At 44.9% G+C, this 18,774-nt stretch overlaps 1 long non-coding RNA gene across 2 annotated transcripts in view; it reads right to left on the bottom strand.

The window, feature by feature from the left end:
• Positions 1–2,006: 2,006 nt before the first annotated feature.
• Positions 2,007–18,774, bottom strand: part of LOC309845250 — a 65,047-nt gene continuing 48,279 nt past the window's right edge. For both annotated transcript variants that reach the window (XR_014301162.1, XR_014301163.1), the window contains one exon: positions 2,007–2,896. This is a non-coding gene — a long non-coding RNA (uncharacterized lncRNA). The remainder of the gene's footprint in view (positions 2,897–18,774) is intronic.

Raw genomic sequence — 18,774 nt, 5'->3', positions numbered from 1 at the left:
TATTAGCACGGCACAGGTGAAAATGAGTCAAGACTTAGTGAAATTTGTTCATTGTATATTGAATATAAATGCCTATTGTGTAGTGATGCTCGTGGAAAAAAAGAAAAGCACTGACATGTAAAAGAAGTTAAAATAATCCAGCGTCTGTCAAGATAAATACAGGGGTTCTAGGGACCCTTTCACAAGATAGTGATAAAATCCATTTTTATTACCAAAAGGAAGCCAGACATTTCAACATGGGATAATTGTTTTTATGAACAACATGTTCACAAAGAGAAAATGGTTGCAAGATTAGGTACGTGGCCATTTCCTAACATGAACAAATATTTTGGACCTTAAGCTTAGAACAAATCTAGGGACTATGAGTCTAAAAAAGCATCACTCTTTGTTTATGGACATTCTTTTCCTAGTCAATTCTAAAGACACATTTTCTAAGAAATTAAAAGCCCAAATTAAAAACCCAATTACATTGGGGCACCGGGGTGGCTCAGTGAGTTAAGCCTCTGCCTTCAGCTCAGGTCATGATCTCAGGATCCTGGGATCAAGCCCCACATGGGGCTCTCTGCTCAGCGGGGAGCCTGCTTCCCTCCCCCTCTCTCTCTGCCTGCCTCTCTGCTTACTTGTGAGCTCTCTGTCAAATAAATAAAAAAAATCTTTTAAAATAAAATAAAAAATAAAAACCCAATTACATCAAAGTTCTGTTACTGTCCTCTGTTTCCTGAGTAGGATTTAAAAAGAACACTTAACTCAGCCTAAATCCGTTCATCATGGGGCGCCTGAGTGGCTCAGTTATTAAGTGTCTGCCTTCAGCTCAGGTCATAGGTCATCCCAGGGTCCCGGAATCGAGCCCCGCCTCAGGCTCCCTGCTTGGCAGGAAGCCTGCTTCTCCCTCTCCTGCTCCCCCTGCTTGTGTTCCCTCTCTTGCTTTCTCTCTCTCTCTCTCTGTCAAATAAATAAACAAAATCTTAAATAAACAAACCCGTTCATCTTCTGAGGCACCTAGGTGGCTCAGTCGGTTAAGTGTCCAACTCTTGGTTTCAGCTCAGGTCATGATCTCAGGGTTGTGAGATCGAGCCCCTCATTGGGCTCTGTATTCTGTACTAGTCTGCTTCTCTCTCTCTCTCCCTCTGCCCCTCCCCTCCGCTCATTCTCTCTCTCCCTCTCTTTTTGTGTCTCACTCTAAAAAAAAAAAAAAAATGAGTTCATCTTCCACTAAGCACAAACTACTCCTTCAAAGACAGAGCCCTCAGGAAGTATCTTACCAGCTGGGAGTATGGAGGCTACAGGACGAATCAGAAGGAAAGTCGAAGGATGGAAATAGCTGGTGTACTTCAACGGTGTGGCACTGACTTTCTGCTATTTCCTAAGAAAACTCACTGGGGTAGGTATTGGGGGTATCTGTACTCATCTTGTTGCCATATTGCTCCATACCCATAGAGAGAAAAGAAAGCAAACTCATGACAAGCAGAGAGCAACCTTGAAGAACTCTACCCAGGCAAGCAGCTCAATGATCAACTGACTTAGTAGAATCTTGGATAATTCTACCATGTTCTAAATGAGAGAATTTACTTAATCTATTTGCCTATCTGTAGGAGCTCTGAGAACAATCACAAAAGTATAAAAAATGGTGTTGAGTTCCACATTCCATTGCTATAGAAAATTTTCAACATATTGGAGGACATGATGTTTCATCATAACATCATAAACACTGGATTTTTATATCTAAGCTTTGTGACTTATGTATTTCATTCCATTTATCTACGTGCTCATTAGAATCAGAGAAAGAAGCTTCGTTTACACCTTTTTTAGCGGTGGTACTTACAGGAAGGTTCATCAGAGATCAGCGCTCTTGAAGCTCAATCCATTGATGTTGCCCGTTTGCCCCGAAGTGTTCTTCCAGACAGTCCCTCCTCAGAACCCATGCTAGGAACGGTTGCTTATATCCTGAATCAGATACTTTCAGATATAAAAGTATTTTTTTTAAGATTTGTTTATTTATTTGACAGAGAGAGACACAGCGAGAGAGGGAACAAAAGCAGGGGGATTCAGAGAGGGAGAAGCAGGAGCCCCGTGGAGCAGGGAGCTCAATGCAGGGCTGAATCCCAGACTCCGGGATCATGACCTGAGCTGAAGGCAGACGCTCAACGACTGAGCTACCCACGTGCCCCTCAGATATAAAAGTATTAATTCCAGTCTTCGTGATGCTGAATGAAGATCCAAAAATTCAAATAAAAATGAGAGGCTTTGCCAGGATTTGAGGGTGGGACACGTCAGGATTTTCCTTTCCTCCCTCCTCTGTACTCTCTCCTCGGTTTTCTTCCTTGGTGCTCACTGATCCTCTCTTCTGTCTTGCTTGACTCGGTGTCATGCTTCTTCTGCATTTCTGTAGTGCTCAGACGAGAGGCTTGGAGAAGTTGGGGTTGGTAAGGTAAAACGTGCCAGAGGAAGGTTCCACCCAGGAGGAACAGGACTCTTTTCACCTTGTATGTTGCAATAATAATTGTGTTCATAATAATCAAACATTTGTTCAGATACCCATTCTTACTGGCAAAAAGGAAAAAAAAAAAAAGCTTGCTTATTCATACTGCCTCTTCATGTCCTTGATGGGCTTCTGTTACCACCAGGTTCTCAGAACTGATTTCCTCTTATTCCATCCCATAGTGATATAGGGACACCCACTGCTGCTTTCCAGCTGGATTGTCTATCCCTCTTTTTATACCTTATGACTCCATATCTACCTGGAGTTCTGGGGACACTTAGTACCCCGTGGCCTGCGGTTAGAGCCAGTGGGGTGCTGTGACGACCAAGACCAGCCCAGGTGCTTTCGAAGGGCAAAGGAATCACAGAACGGAGAGCAGAAGGTAGTTATGAATTCCAGCTGTGGCCATGGGACCAGCTGCAAAACAATAAGGTCCAGTCACTATAATAAATTCCCTGTATATCTCGTGGTTGCTCCGCTTCTCTGAGTAAACCTAGATCCAGGGTATGTAATACAAGAAGAATTCATGTGCATAGCCGACTCCTGCCCTCTTCTCAGATTAGAACAGAGAACTACCTTTCTGACTCTAAAGCTTAGATTCTATCCCACCTGTTTACATCGTGAGTCATCTAACAACCACTCTTTCTCTCCCTCTCAGCCTCTCTTTATTGGGTCTCCCAAAAGGCTTTTTGTTGTTGTTGTTGTTGTTGTTAAGATTGATTGATTGATTCGAGGGAGAAAGTGTGAGTGCACACGTCGGGAGGAGCAGAGGGCAAGGGAGAAAATCTTCAAGCAGACCCCATGCTGAGCTCAGAGCCCAGCTCGGAGCTGGATCTCATGACTCTGAGATCGTGACCTGAGCCAAAATCAAGAGTTGTCTGCTTAACAGAATGCACCAACCAGGTGACCCCTAAAAGCTTTTAAATAAGCTCGTGCTGGGGCCCCTGGGTGGCTGAGTCAGTTAAGTGTCTGCCTTGGACTCAGGTCATGATCCCAGGGTCCTGGGATCGAGTCCTACATTGGGCTCCCTGCTCAGTGGGGAGCCTGCTTCTCCCTCTCCCTCTGCCTGCCGCTCCCCCTGCTTGTGTTCTCTGTGTGTGTGAAATAAATAAATAAAATCTTTTAAAAATTTGTTTAAAATTAGCTTGTGCTTTTAAACATTGCCACTTAATAAAGTCCAACCTTTCTCTTAGCCCGGATCCCTGAGCCACCGCAGAAGCAGCTCACAGCGGAACTGGCGTGTGAATTAGAAAAGGTTGTGGGCCATGGGGATTTCAAACGCTGCTGCAGGAGAATCCAGACATAAAATGCAAGACTGGAGGGGCAAGCATAAAAATGGACAGGCATGAAGTGGGCTCCCAGGAGGCGAGGGGAAGTATGGGACAGGTACTGCTAGCATCCAGGCAGTCCCCAGGCACTGGGATAAATAAGAGACAACCATCTCCTCCATCCTTGTGCCCTTCTCTCGAGATTCAAAGTCAACGACGGGAGCACCGAATCTGTCAAATCTTCCTTGATGCTTCTCCTCTCTGTACACCATGGCCACAACAGAGGCCTGGAGTCTTTCAGTACCTCCAATATGGGCCGGTGTCTGGATTTGTTTTTCCTCTAGCAGCTGTCCATGGTGGGGGATGGCGACCACACTCTGGAACTGAGGTTTTGTCTTAGCAAAAGGAAAACGATCTGTGGCAGCAAATTAGTGAGTCTTTTCTACTTTCTCTACTTACACAGGTAATCAAAACACGGTTGTGAATCTGTCTGCCCCCATTTATTTAAAAAATGTAATTGTAGGACTAATTTCCACTGAGTATGTCTTGGCATGCCTCCAAGTTAATATGGATGCTTCTAACTTAAAAAAAGTTATGTAGTTCCTATCATGGTTCTACCATAATTAATTAAACTAAAACCTGAATGCCCACTTAAACAGATAGCTCTAGTTTTTTGTAACCACATATAACACAGCAATAAACAGCTTTGAACTACAACTAAGAACCGGTGCTTTCCAGCGAAGGAAACAGTCAACAAAACAAAGAGGCAACCCACAGAATAGGAGAAGATATTCACAAATGACACTGTAGACAAAGGGCTAGTATCCAAGATCTATAAAGAACTCCTCAAACTCAACACCCAAAAAACTGATAAGTCAAAAAATGGGCAGAAGACATGAACAGACACATCTCCAGTGAAGACACACAAACAGCTAACACACACATGAAAAAATGTTCATCATCATTAGCCATCAGTGAGATTCAAATCAAAACCACATTGAGATACCACCTTACACCAGTTAGAATGGCCAAAATTAGCAAGACAGGAAACAACGCATGTTGGAGGGGATGTGGAGAAAGGGGAAGCCTCTTACACTGTTGGTGGAAATGCAGGTTGGTGCAGCAACTTCAGAAAACAGTGTGCAGATTCCTCAAGAAATTAAAAATAGAGCTTGCCTATGATCCTGCAATTGCACTACTGGGTATTTACCCCAAAGATACAGATGGAGTGAAAAAAAGGGCCATCTGTACCCCAACGTTCATAGCAGCAATGGCCACAGTCGCCAAACTGTGGAAAGAACCAAGATGCCCTTCAATAGACGAATTGATAAGGAATATGTGGTCCATATACACTATGGAGTATGATGCCTCCATCAGAAAGGATCAATACCCAACTTTTGTATCAGCATGGACGGGACTGGAGGATATTGTGCTGAGTGAAATAAGTCAAGCAGAGAGAGTCAATTATCATATGGTTTCACTTACTTATGGAGCATAAGGAATAGCACATGGAGAACACTAGGAGAAGGAAGGGAAAAGTGAAAGGGGGAATCAGAAAAGGAGACGAACCAAGAAAGGCTTTGACTCTGAGAAACAATCTGAGGGTTTTGGAGGGGAGGGCGGTGGGGGGTTGGGAGGGCCTGGTGGTGGGTACTAAGGAGGGCACAAATTGCATGGAGCCCTGGGTGTGGTTCTTGAACAAGGAATCTTGGAACACTGCATCAAAAACTAATGATTGGGAGGGAGACAAAAGGGGAGTCAAGATGGCGGAGAAGTAGCAGGCTGAGACTACTTCAGCTAGCAGGAGATCAGCGAGATAGCTTATCTAAAGATTGCAAACACCTGCAAATCCATAGGCAGATTGAAGAGAAGAATTCTGAAACAGAAAAACAACCACTTTCTGAAAGGTAGGACCGGCGGAGAAGTGAATCCAAAGCAACGGGAAGATAGACCCCGGGGGGAGGGATCTGGCTCCCGGCAAGTGGCGGAGCAACGGAGCACAAAATCAGGACTTTTAAAAGTCTGTTCCGCTGAGGGATATCGCTCCAGAGGCTAAACCGGGGCGAAGCCCACACAGGGTTATCGTGGCCTCAGGTCCCGCAGGGTCACAGAAGGATCGGGGGTGTCTGAGTGTCGCAGAGCTTGCGGGTATTGGAACGGGAAAGCCGGCTACAGAGACAGAGCCGACAGTAAGCTCGCAGCTCGGGGTGACCTTGAACCAGTCGCAGGCTCGGTGAGCTCGGAGCGCGGCTGGAGGTCAGGCAGACGGGAGTAACTGGGCGCTGTTCTCTGAGGGCGCACTGATGAGTGGGGCCCGGGCTCTCGGCTCCTCCAGGCCGGAGACCAGTTGGCCGCCATTTGTATTCCCGTCCTCCGGAACTCTACGGAAAGTGCTCAGGGAACAAAAGCTCCTGAAAGCGAACCTGAGCGGATTACTCACCCCGGCCCCTGGTAAGGGCGGTGCAATTCCACCTGGGGCAAAGACACTTGAGAATCACTACACCAGGCCCCTCCCTCAGAAGATCAACAAGAAATCCAGCCGAGACCAAGTTCACCTACCAAGGAGTGCGGTTTCAATACCAAGGAGAGCAGCAGAATTCTAGAGGAGAAGAAAGCAAAGCACAGAACTCATGGCTTTTTCCCTGTGATTTTTTTAGTCTTGCAGTTAATTTAATTTTTTTCTTTTTCATTTTTTTTCTCTTCTTCTGCTATAATTTTTTAACTTTTACCGTTTTCTTTTTTAACGTTTTTTAATTAGTTTATCTAATATATATATTTTTTCTTTTTTATATTTTTCTTTATTCATTTTCTTTTTTTTTAATTCTTTTTTTTTCTTTCTTTCTTTTTGAACCTCTTTTTATCCCCTTTCTTCCCCCTCACGATTTGGGATCTCTCCTGATTTGGTTAAAGCATATTTTCCTGGGGTTGTTGCCACCCTTTTAGTATTTTACTTGCTCCTTCATATACTCTTATCTGGACAAAATGACAAGGCGGAAAAATTCACCACAAAAAAAGAACAAGAGGCAGTACCGAAGGCTAGGGACCTAATCAATACAGACATTGGTACTATTCAGATCTAGAGTTCAGAATGACAATTCTCAAGGTTCTAGCCAGGCTCAAAAAAGGCATGGAAGATATTAGAGAAACCCTCTCGGGAGATATAAAAACCCTTTCTGGAGAAATAAAAGAACTAAAATCTAACCAAGTTGAAATCAAAAAAGCTATTAATGAGGTGTAATAAACAATGGAGGCTCTCACTGCTAGGATAAATGAGGTAGAAGAAAGAATTAACGATATAGAAGACCAAATGACAGAGAATAAAGAAGCTGAGCAAAAGAGGGACAAACAGCTACTGGACCACGAGGGGAGAATTCGAGAAATAAGTGACACCATAAGAGAAAACAACATTAGAATAATTGGGATTCCAGAGGAAGAAGAAAGAGAGAGGGGAGCAGAAGGTATACTGGAGAGAATTATTGGGGAGAATTTCCCCAATATGGCAAAGGGAACGAGCATCAAAATTCAGGAGGTTCAGAGAACGCCCCTCAAAATCCATAAGAATAGGTCCACACCCCGTCACCTAATAGTAAAATTTACAAGTCTTAGTGACAAAGAGAAAATCCTGAAAGAAGCCCAGGAAAAGAAGTCTGTAACATACAATGGTAAAAATATTAGATTGGCAGCTGACTTATCCACAGAGACCGGGCAGGCCAGAAAGGACTGGCATGATATATTCAGAGCACTAAATGAGAAAAACATGCAGCCAAGAATACTATATCCAGCTAGGCTATCATTGAAAATAGAAGGAGAGATTAAAAGCTTCCAGGACAAACAAAAACTGAAAGAATTTGCAAACACCAAACCAGCTCTACAGGAAATATTGAAAGGGGTCCTCTAAGCAAAGAGAGAGCCTACAAGTGGTAGATCAGTAAGGAACAGAGACAATATACAGTAACAGTCACCTTACAGGCAATACAATGGCACTAAATTCATATCTCTCAATAGTTACCCTGAATGTTAATGGGCTAAATGCCCCAATCAAAAGACACAGGGTATCAGAATGGATAAAAAAACAAAATCCATCTATATGTTGCCTCCAAGAAACTCATTTTAAGCCTGAAGACACCCCCAGATTTAAAGTGAGGGGGTGGAACAGAATTTACCATGCTAATGGACATCAGAAGAAAGCAGGGGAGGCAATCCTTATATCAGATCAATTAGACTTTAAGCCAAAGACTATAATAAGAGATGAGGAAGGACACTATATCATACTCAAAGGGTCTGTCCAACAAGAAGATCTAACAATTTTAAATATCTATGCCCCCAACGTGGGAGCAGCCAACTATATAAACCAATTAATAACAAAATCAAAGAAACACATAAACAATAATACAATAATAGTAGGGGACTTTAACACTCCCCTCACTGAAATGGACAGATCATCCAAGCAAAAGATCAGCAAGGAAATAGAGGCCTTAAACGACACACTGGACCAGATGGACATCACAAATATATTCAGAACATTTCATCCCAAAGCAACAGAATACACATTCTTCTCTAGTGCACATGGAACATTCTCCAGAATAGATCACATCCTCGGTCCTAAATCAGGACTCAACCGGTATCAAAAGATTGGGATCATTCCCTGCATATTTGCAGACCAAATGCTCTGAAACTAGAACTCAACCACAAGAGGAAGTTTGGAAAGAACCCAAATACATGGAGACTAAGCAGCATCCTTCTAAAGAATGAATGGGTCAACCGGGAAATTAAAGAAGAATTGAAAAAAATCATGGAAACAAATGATAATGAAAATACAATGGTTCAAAATCTGTGGGACACAACAAAGGCAGTCCTGAGAGGAAAATATATAGCAGTGCAAGCCTTTCTCAAGAAACAAGAAAGGTCTCAGGTACACAACCTAACCCTACACCTAAAGGAGCTGGAGAAAGAACAAGAAAGAAACCCTAAACCCAGCAGGAGAAGAGAAATCATAAAGATCAGAGCAGAAATCAATGAAATAGAAACTAAAAAAAAAAAAAAAAAAAAAAATAGAACAAATCAACGAAACTAGGAGCTGGTTCTTTGAAAGAATTAATAAGATTGACAACCCCCTGCCCAGACTTATCAAAAAGAAAAGAAAAAGGACCCAAATAAATAAAATCATGAATGAAAGAGGAGAGATCACAACTAACACCAAAGAAATACAAACTATTATAAGAACATACTATGAGCAACTTTATGCCAACAAATTTGACAATCTGGAAGAAATGGATGCATTCCTGGGAGGGAGACAAACCATAAGTGACTCTTAATCTCACAAAACAAACTGAGGGTTGCTGGGGGGAGGGGGTTTGGGAGAGGGGGGTGAGGCTATGGACATTGGGGAAGGTGTGTGCTATGATGAAGGCTGTGAAGTGTGTAAACCTGGCGATTCACAGACCTGTACCCCTGGGGATAAAAATACATTATATGTTTATTAAGAGAAAAACAAACAAACAAACAAAAAAACTAATGGTGTACTGTATGGTGACTAATGTAATACAATAATAAAAATATAAAAATACTGGCACTTTCATTTCCATAAAATTGAACTTTGATTCTTTGAGAAGGACTGCTGGGTTGCAGAATATGCACATTGTTAATTTTAATAGCTCTTCCTTCTCTGTTGGGGATTATTTCCTTTCAAAATTACATTTCCACCAACAATTTTCATTACTATCAGCAATGGGTAGGATAACTCATTTCCTTACACGCTCACCAATTTGGGATGTTATGCTATTTTTCTCCCATCAAATTAGCAAAATGAAAACAATTTTTAAAAAGTAAACTACAACATTTCCTGATCTGCAAGTAAGATTGGGCACCTTTTTGTGTCTTAATTTGGTTTTAGCACAGCAGTTATGCTCATTTGTAAGTCACATTCTCTGCCAGGAGTGCTTTGCAAATTCAACCCTCCTAAGATGTCCTTGGTGGCAAGTGTGTGTTTAAGAGGGTGAAATTTATATACATCTACAAATTTGTACATTTACAGACATCTACACACATGTGTATGGAAGACATGTAGCAAGATAGTTACTTTGGTGAGCCGAGGTTACGGTGTACCCATTCTCATTCTATTATTCTTTCAACTTTCCTGGAAGCTTGAACATTTTTCAAAATCGATGGTGGGATAAAGGTGGCCTCTTCAGTTGGGAGTGTGCTATATTTTGTGTCTCTGGGTTTTCCAAGACTCAGACACTGTGGCCTCCAAAAAAAATGCTGCTTACAGAAAGATCTGCTTTTATTTTACCCCCAAAAGACTCCGTAGCTAGTTTTTGGAAGCTGTCATTGCGGCAAGCACCTGGAGATGAGCACGTCTCGACGCAGCCGGCGGGGGCAGATCTAGAGCAGGGCAAACAGCTGCGGGTAGCAGGAGTGAAGGCTGGGAACCACAGCAGGCTCTGGTCTAGTCTACTAATTGGCTTAAAGACTCTGCAGCACATAAAGCTTAATCAGCACAGAGAGAGCGGGGTCCCAAGCCATGACGGCATGAGCAATGGCACCTACTGAAAGTTCCCACACGACAGGGGTCCTTGGTTCTTAAACACGACACCTTGATTATCAGCGGAGCCCAGACGGCATTGAGAAGCACAGTCCCCACCTGTAGGGGCCACACCCCCACCTTCAGCTCCTGGGGAAGGCGCCGTTTGGCCGATCGGCAGGATGAAAGCCGGGCCCGGAACGCCGAACGGTAATGGTCCCCGGGAAGTGAGGCCGCATGGCCGTCCCCTGAAATGCAGAGCTCATTCTGCCAGCACCACTTTGAGGACTGTAGAGGTCAAGATTTTGAGAGTTCTAGGATGGAGGAGGGCTAGATTATGGAGTAAAAGGGCAAATCTGTGGTACAAACCTTCTATCATGAGATTTAAGTATCAGTTATTGAATAGCAGGAAAAGTCACAGGGCAGAGCTGCAATCATGGTAAGTTTCCCCACTGAACTGTCATCCCTGACCCCTACATCCTCCGCTTTCTCCGCTACACAGACCAGAAGGCTTCACACGACATTTCCTAGCTTCTTTCATAGCAAGCATTCGTCACGTGCGGCCCTGCTGGCCTGTCCACGCTGAGCAGAAGGCTCCGGCGGAGGAAATCTGCACTCCTGGCTCACCGGTACAGGTGCAGAGGGCGAAGGCAGAGCTGAGCAGAACTTTGTTCACCTTTGCTAACCTTCTCTTTCTTCTGGGAGAAGGACACGGTGCTGGGATGTGGAGCAGGCTATGCGGAAGCAGGAGGTGGTGAGCCGGCGGGTGGGGCGTGGTGGGGTTCAGACAGAGCTGCGTCCTTGGAGATCTTGCTGTCCCTGCTCTAACCCTAGGCTTCCGTGAGGTCATCCCAGTTTGGAACCACTGCTCACGAGGCATTCAGTTACCTGTAGCTAACCACGTTCTTGGTTCCCTACGATCATTTTAAAACGACTACAAAATAACACCTAGAGTAGCAGATGGTGGACATGGGCATAGACATAACGGTTTTAAAATTTTATTATGATCTATCGAAGGAGGGTAAAATTTGATTTTGCTAAGAGGAGTGGAATCTATGACATTCTCAATATTGTTTTAAATAAATGCTTTCATACTAATCATGAGTTCTCTGTTCTGCTGAAGGCAGTTGTTGCTGAAGGAGGTAATTATTGTGAAAGGGACTGTTTTAAACTGGATGGTACTGAGCTGCTCTCTCCATTGAATTTTCTATTAAAGTGTAAGGAAATATGACGCGTAATGTACAGTAACACGCACACGTCCCACATGTACAGCTGGAAGAGAGTCACAAGGTGGACGCACTTTGTAGCCAACAAGCACCGGAACACGACCCCGTTCTCGTCACTCCCCGCCCCCACCAGCCACAGCTAACGATCCTGATTTCTGATGCCCTGGACTCACTTTCCTGTGGGTCGAATTGTATAAATGGAATTTCACAGTAAGGAGGACCCTGCACCTGTCGTCCTTTGCTCAAAATTCTGGGCTATCCATCCTGGCTGTGGTTTTCGTAGGGCAGTCTGCTCGTCTGCGGAGCCGCGTGGGACCCCATGGAGAAGGAGCCAGTTTACTCGCGGAACTACCCACGGATAAGGTGATAAAGTGGGGACATTGGTTCAAGAGGGTGTCATGGGGGACTCTGTATCAGAGGCTCAGAACTTCTCTGAGTCCTCGGAGAGTCTTGCTGCCGGAGACCCTGCGGACAGGAAGGACGGAGCCCTATGTGCGGCAGAACGGCTGCCCTCCGCGGGTGGCCGGATCCAGCGTAGGTGGGTCTGGGACACTGTCCAGGTGGCTGGTGGGTCCCCTCAGTGGACGGTCCTGATGTGGAGCCCACACTGGTCTCTGTTTGCAGGCTGGCTCCTGGGCAGTGGTGGTAACTGAATGAGGCTTGGGGGGCGGGGTCCTGTCCTTTTCTACCACGGCTTCTCCACGCAGCCGTTGGCCTGCGCCCGGTGGGCCAGTGACAGAGGATGACTGTCCCCAGCTGGCTGGGACATTCTGCTCAGGATTTCATCCTGCGTGGTTGCCCTCTGGAGCACGTTCAAAGTAACTGAAAAAGGGAGAGAGACGTTCTCACTGGCTGTGTGTCCCTGTGGTTCCCCCACATGTTGCTTTCGCGGGCCACCTTCTTCCCGTCTCCCACCTTCCTGGCCTTCAGAGCCTGCTCACGAGTCTTCCCGTATTCTTCCTTCAGGCCACTTCTCTTTCCACACCAAATGGATAATGAGGGACACCACCCGGAGCCCCGTCTGGTGGGGGGTACCGTGTTTCAAGGCCACCCGGAGCGAGGCCATGAGCAGCAGCGGTCTTTCCTCTGGCTTGGGCCAACGCCAAGTGACGTGTCTGTGTGACCCTGTCCCGGCCTTTCTCACAGCCCATCAGCGGGTCAGGCAGCCACAGCTTTGAGCTGAGGAGCAGGTGCACCGCGGCGATGACAGGGCCGGGCGGTCTAGGGCACCCACTGGTGGAGCTTGTGTCTCTCGCCCTGCGCTGGAGCATTTCCGTTTTAGACTCTTTTGCTGCCGCCCCCCCCCCCAGTCTTGTGGGTGGGACTGGAGATTCGGGTCACAGTGGCTCTGTTTGTTCCAGCGCTACTGCACGTCCTGTGCTCGGATGCTCTCTCCCCACCGAACCGCTGGTGCACCATGAGCTGCCGTTCCAATGGCGTAAGGCTTTGTGCAGATGGCCTGACTTCTTATCAGAACCCTAGGAGTTCATACGGCGACTCCTTCACTGGTGCTCACTACAAAGTCTACACGGAGTCTCTTCCCATCCTGGGTACATCTAGTACCATAAGGCCTGCCAAGTCTCAAGGCCCAAGCCAAAGGGCGACTTTCCCTGCCCCCAGGACCTCTGGTAGATCCTCTCCTGCTCTCAGCCCCAACCAGAGCAGGCTGCCTCTTCGTGTCACTGGGCGTATGAATCAGAGCCGTATTCTCAAGTGTGGAATGTGGTGTCCGTGGCATCCAAATGCCTACCATGGGATTCTGCTCCCCTTCCAGTGGACCAGTCCCGGATGCGGCACTTTTTTTTTTACTTGGGAAGGAGTGTTCTGTCACATCCCCGAGAACTAGACCCCTAACATCTTCCCTGATAGAGCAGCTGTCTGGATCCTGGAAGGGTCTGGCCCTCCCCTCTGCAGCACACGCATTACCAAGGACTAGCAAACGGCCATCTGGCTCTCTCGATACTCTGTGTTAACACAGGGGACCAGTGTGACCTTCTGATGAAGGCACAACAGCACTTCTCAGTGCTGGTCTCAGGGCTCTGTTACATTCTGCAGAATGACTGGGGCTCCCAAAGAGATTTTACTTCCATGAGTTCTATCTGTGTATACTTACTGGAAGATAAATTTAAATGGACATTGAGACTTATTTGTGTATTAATCTGTTAACAATAGTAATTGCTAGTATAGTAATAGTATATAGTATATATACTATATATACCATAGTAATAGTAATAATAATAGTAGTAGTAAACCCATTATGTGTTTACATAAATGCATGTCTTTAGGAAAAATGAGTATTTTTAAAAAGTTTTTGAGAGGCATTGTTCAACATTTTTGCAAATCTTTTCAAGACAGCTGGAATCTCCTATCTGTTTCTGCATTCCATCTGTTGTGATACGTTGTTCTGGTTTAAGTTTATGAAGAAAATCTAGCCTCAGAGAAATGGATAGCTGAAAAGTGGAGGAGTATTTTAATAGTCTCTTTAGATAATTATGAGTATTTTTCTGTGACGGCATATCCAAGCTCGAAATGTGGTCGTTTCTTAAAGGCTTGTTGTGATGCAGAAGGTGAGACCCTAACATGTACTTTGTGCACTTTGTTAGATTAAAGTCCACTGGTCTGTTTTGCCTTTGGGTGTTGTAGCATCATGCATTGGTCATTGGCTCACTCTGGAACTATGTAGATCTTCCAGAGGTTGACACATTTTATTACATAACGTCAAAAACTCACATTTGTTAATATTGCCACCAATCTCATCAGAAAGGTCTTTAAATATTGGGAAGCTGTCAAATTCATAGTAGTGGATATGAGTTTTCCAAAATTCTAATTTTCACTCGAAAACTCACCTTTTATTATGGGCAACAAACTACCAGTTGTTTTGCTTGAAGGGAAGGTTCTCTTCAATCATTTTGAGAAAATACCTGTCTAATACCGAAGACACCATAATGATAGTTTATTATCTGTCAGTAGTTCTTTCAAGTAAAAATAGTGTTTCATTTTTTTAAAAAGCTATGAGTTCAACTCAATCACAGGCATATTTTCCTTAAGAGAACTGTCTTCTTTCCATACACACTGGAAATGCTGTTTGCATAGCTTCGATTGGTTCCACTGACTTTTAAAAAAAACTTGTATTCAAAGGTTGAGATTTAATATAATTAATAGTAATAATTTAATATATTGATATAATAGAATTGTATTATTACAATTACTGTAATTTAATATGATTAACGCTTCCTGAGGACATTCTTAAGTGAAACTGGCGATTTTTCCTTTTGTTTTCTTCCTGCCAGAGCATGGAGTGGGGAATCCCAGTGACGCCGCGACAACCTCCCTCCATTGCTTTGACCTGCGCTCGGCTGCCTACAGGTTAGCTCACCATCGACCTCCCCCTCCGTGACAGGGCCACCTCCGTGAAAAAAGCAAGCAGTCTCTTACTGTTACTGTGAAAACAGCTTTGACCTTGAAGACCTGCTGCAAGCGATTGAGGGGCTCCTCAGGGTTTATGGAGATGCTGTGAAAACCACTAATCTAGGTGATCCGGGGTCCTTCAGACCGTTTTGACAGAGAGCGGGGGTTAGGGTAGCCGTGAAGCAAGAACGTCCATGTCCACCACGGACTGTTTCAAGGGAGTTGCACCTGCTTTGATTCTCCTGTGTGATGAGATGGGAAACTAGCTGGAGGCCAGCCCAGTGTCCACAGACCGGTACTGGACACCGTGTTAGTCCCGCCAGCAGATAGGCCAGTTCGGCTGGGTCTGCCCAGGCTGTGGAACTGTGCTAATAATACTTGTTTGGTCGATCGCCCTTGCCGGCCAGGATCAGCTGACGTGGTAAGGATTAAGTATTAAATTGCATGCGAACTCGACAGGGAGGTGATCATCTCTGCCTTTTCCCCTCAGCTGTGCTGTTATTGGGTATCGTGGCTGCCCGCTGGGGGCGGAGTTTTGGAGACACCTCTTGTCCTTCCCTATTACAGCAGCTTTTACCCCACAGGCCAACCAACCAAAGTGGGGTTCCGCCAACCACCATAAGTGCATTCTCACCCTATACTAATTCCCACTGGGAAAGGTCCCCTGACCCGGTGCACCCGCTCTGATCTGGGCCTGCACCAGGCTTCCACTCGTTGGCTGGCCTCCAATCACTCCTGCTCCCACAAGCCCATAGTGGGACTTCAGATTCTTAAGCTTCAATGTCAATTCAGACTGTGTCCAACTGTCCTCAAGAGGTCCTGATAACTTCCTATCCTCCAGGCACGGTGACCAGGCACTAGAGCTGCCAGTTCTCTGGGGAAGGACTGAGGCGATTTCTCCTGACTACACCTAGTTCTGTGTTGTAGGGTCATTTACGAGAGGCACCTGCCTTCTCCTGCAGCTCACGTTCTGGGCCACGAAGTGGTCCCATGTGACCCCTGGGCAGATTGTGGCTCTTTCCTTGGCACTACCTACTGGCAGCCTCCTTGCCAGCCATGCTTAGCTTGTGTGGAGGGCGTACCTTAACTAGTACTCTTGCCGGCTAGACATCTGTCTAGGCTCGACGGTCACTGTGCTGCATTCATAGTCTCCACAGCTCACTCAGAACAGGTCCTTCCTGCCCCACCACTCTGCCCTGGCCATTTGTTGCAGTAATTATGGGAGGAGCACCATGTTATCGCAGAGGTGCAACTTCCATACCCATGTCCTGCTCTTACTGTTTAAGATTTCTGTAACAACTTAGCATTTATGATTTCCTGACTTCCCCTCCTTCAGAACAATTAAGCTTTCTAAAAAAAAGTGATCATAATTTTCATGTTACAGCATTTCTACTCAGAGTGCCTTAATCGTGCCTACATTAAACAGGAAAAAGAGTAGTTTACATGGGAGATATTTTTTTTTTCTGATTTTGTCCTTTGAGCAAATACTTATGGAGCTAATACATTTTAGGCTCTGTTGGGTGTGATAGGAAAACAACCTTAAAGAAACATTGTCTGACTTAAGGAATTAATTACTCAGCCTAATGAATTGCCGATGACTAGTCAACCAGGTCATGTAGTTCATTCAGGAAGACATGGAATTGGGGCCAGTAATTTGTGCTCAAGTGAATGGGTGGAGCAGGTGGTTTACTGCTCTCGTGCCGCTCTGAATGATGACCTGTCACCCTTGCCACACGCTCTCCCCGACCAAATCCATGTGTGTCGTCCTCGGCAGATGGACCCAGAGAATGACCCAGAGTTAGTGGTCTCCAAATGAGGTACCATGCATGCGGGTGTGTATAAGGTGATCAGTGCGGGTTCAGGCTAAAAATAACTTCCACTTGTCCCCCTTTATCCTTTGAAAAAGGAAAAAACACACTCTGTCATATATAATCTAGATTATGACTTGCACATTTCTTCTTTTGGTCACAGGGTCCGTAGGGAGCTTGAGACACCCTGGATGAAGCGTAAGATCTCCACCCGCGCCTCATCCTTCAGCTGTCAGGATGCTGTGACTTGTGGCTGTTTTCTACTGTTAAGTCAATTAGATGAGGAAAAAAGCCAGACTTTTTATGTATAAACAGGGGTAAGCAATTGTGTTAAAAGTGTGGGGACCACTGTCTCTTAAGCTGTAGCCTAGTGCGTGCTAGTCATTCTATCCATGATCCATTTCTGTTTTCTTCTTGACAAAACAGCAAGCCTGGATTTTTGTGGCCGTTATTAAGAATGTGGAGGAGGTAAGGCTTTATGCCATGCAGAGTGGCTCCTGTCATAATTTTTTCTTCTATCACCTTTGGAAATTTGGTTGGGAATAACACTGAGCTATAAATTGTTTTGGTCTTTCCCTTACCATTAAGTGGTCTCTTAGGGCTGCTATGGACTGAATTGTAACCTCCCTACCCCCCTTCTGTATGTTGAAATCCTAATTCCCAGTGTGACTGTGTTTGGAGAGTCTTTAGAAGGTTAAATTAGGTCATGAGGGGGGGGGCCCTTATCCAACAGGACTGTGGCCTTAGAAAAGAAAGAGCCCCTTCTTCCAATCTCTCTCTCTCTCTCTCTCTCTCTCCCAACTGACTACAAGCCAGAAAGAGAGCCCTCATCAGAACTGTCCATGCTGACACTCTGATCTCAGACTTCGAAGCTTCAGAACCGTGAGCAGGTCAGTTTCTGTTCTGTAAGCCACAGTCTGTGGTGTTTTGTTATAGCAGCCCAAGCTGATAAAGACTAAGGCTTAGGCTTTGTAGTTAACTGTTGTGAAATCTTCATTATTACACAGTAAAACAGGCAGATCAAGAGCACAGATTGGGTTACACTCAGGCTCAAATCTCATGTGGTTTTGGGTAACTTCCTTCATCTCCAGAAACCCATTTCCTCAATTATAAAGTAGGGATAATAGGAGCACCTGGGTGGCTCAGTCAGTTAGGCGTCTGACTCTTGATTTCCACTCAGGTCAAGATCTCAGGGTCATGGGATCAAGCCCCACACCAGGCTAGGTGCTGGGCATGGGATCTGCTCAAGATTCTCTCTCTCTGTCTGCCCCTCCCCCTTCCCATGCTCTCTCCTCCTCTGTCTCAAAAAATGAAATAAAAATAAAATAAAGCAGGGATAAAAATTCCTTAAAATTTGAGGTATGATCATACAGGGATACCTATTTGATACCTGGTTTATAATATAGACTTTATACACTAGCAATGAAGTTCTAATCATTTTTTGATCTCATGAAATTGTGGTGATTTAGATGGGTAGGAAAAATCTTGTCCCTCCAATCCTTGCAAGTGGGGCAGAATAAGGTTATATTCTGCACTTCCTCATTTTTTCTCACTTTTAAACTTGGAATTAAGAATCTTCATTTGTAATGAGGAAGTGGTGATGCAACATGGGGGCTTATGTGGGTAGGAGAAGAATAAATGAAACAAGATGGGATTGGGAGGGAGACAAACCATAAGTGACTCTTAATCTCACAAAACAAACTGAGGGTTGCTGGGGGAAGGGGGTTTGGGAGAAGGGGGTGGGATTATGGACATTGGGGAGGGTATGTGCTTTGGTGAGTGCTGTGAAGTGTGTAAACCTGGTGATTCACAGACCTGTACCCCGGGGGATAAAAATATATGTTTATAGAAAATAAAAAATTAATTAAAAATAAAAAAAAAGAATCTTCATTTGTAGTTAAACTCCTACTTGAATCAAATAGATGCATACCTTCCCATTATAAAAAATGTGCAGTCATCATTTTTCTATATGCCAATCACATGGCTTAATCACAAGATGTGGGTAACTACAAAAGACACCAGAACTTGCATCTAGTTGTTGCTAGAATGGGCACAAACCACG

Source organism: Mustela nivalis (assembly GCF_964662115.1).
Source record: "Mustela nivalis genome assembly, chromosome: 12".
NCBI lineage: Eukaryota > Metazoa > Chordata > Mammalia > Carnivora > Mustelidae > Mustela > Mustela nivalis.
The sequence above is the reverse complement of the archived record's forward strand: the minus strand, read 5'-3'. Positions and strand labels throughout refer to the sequence as shown.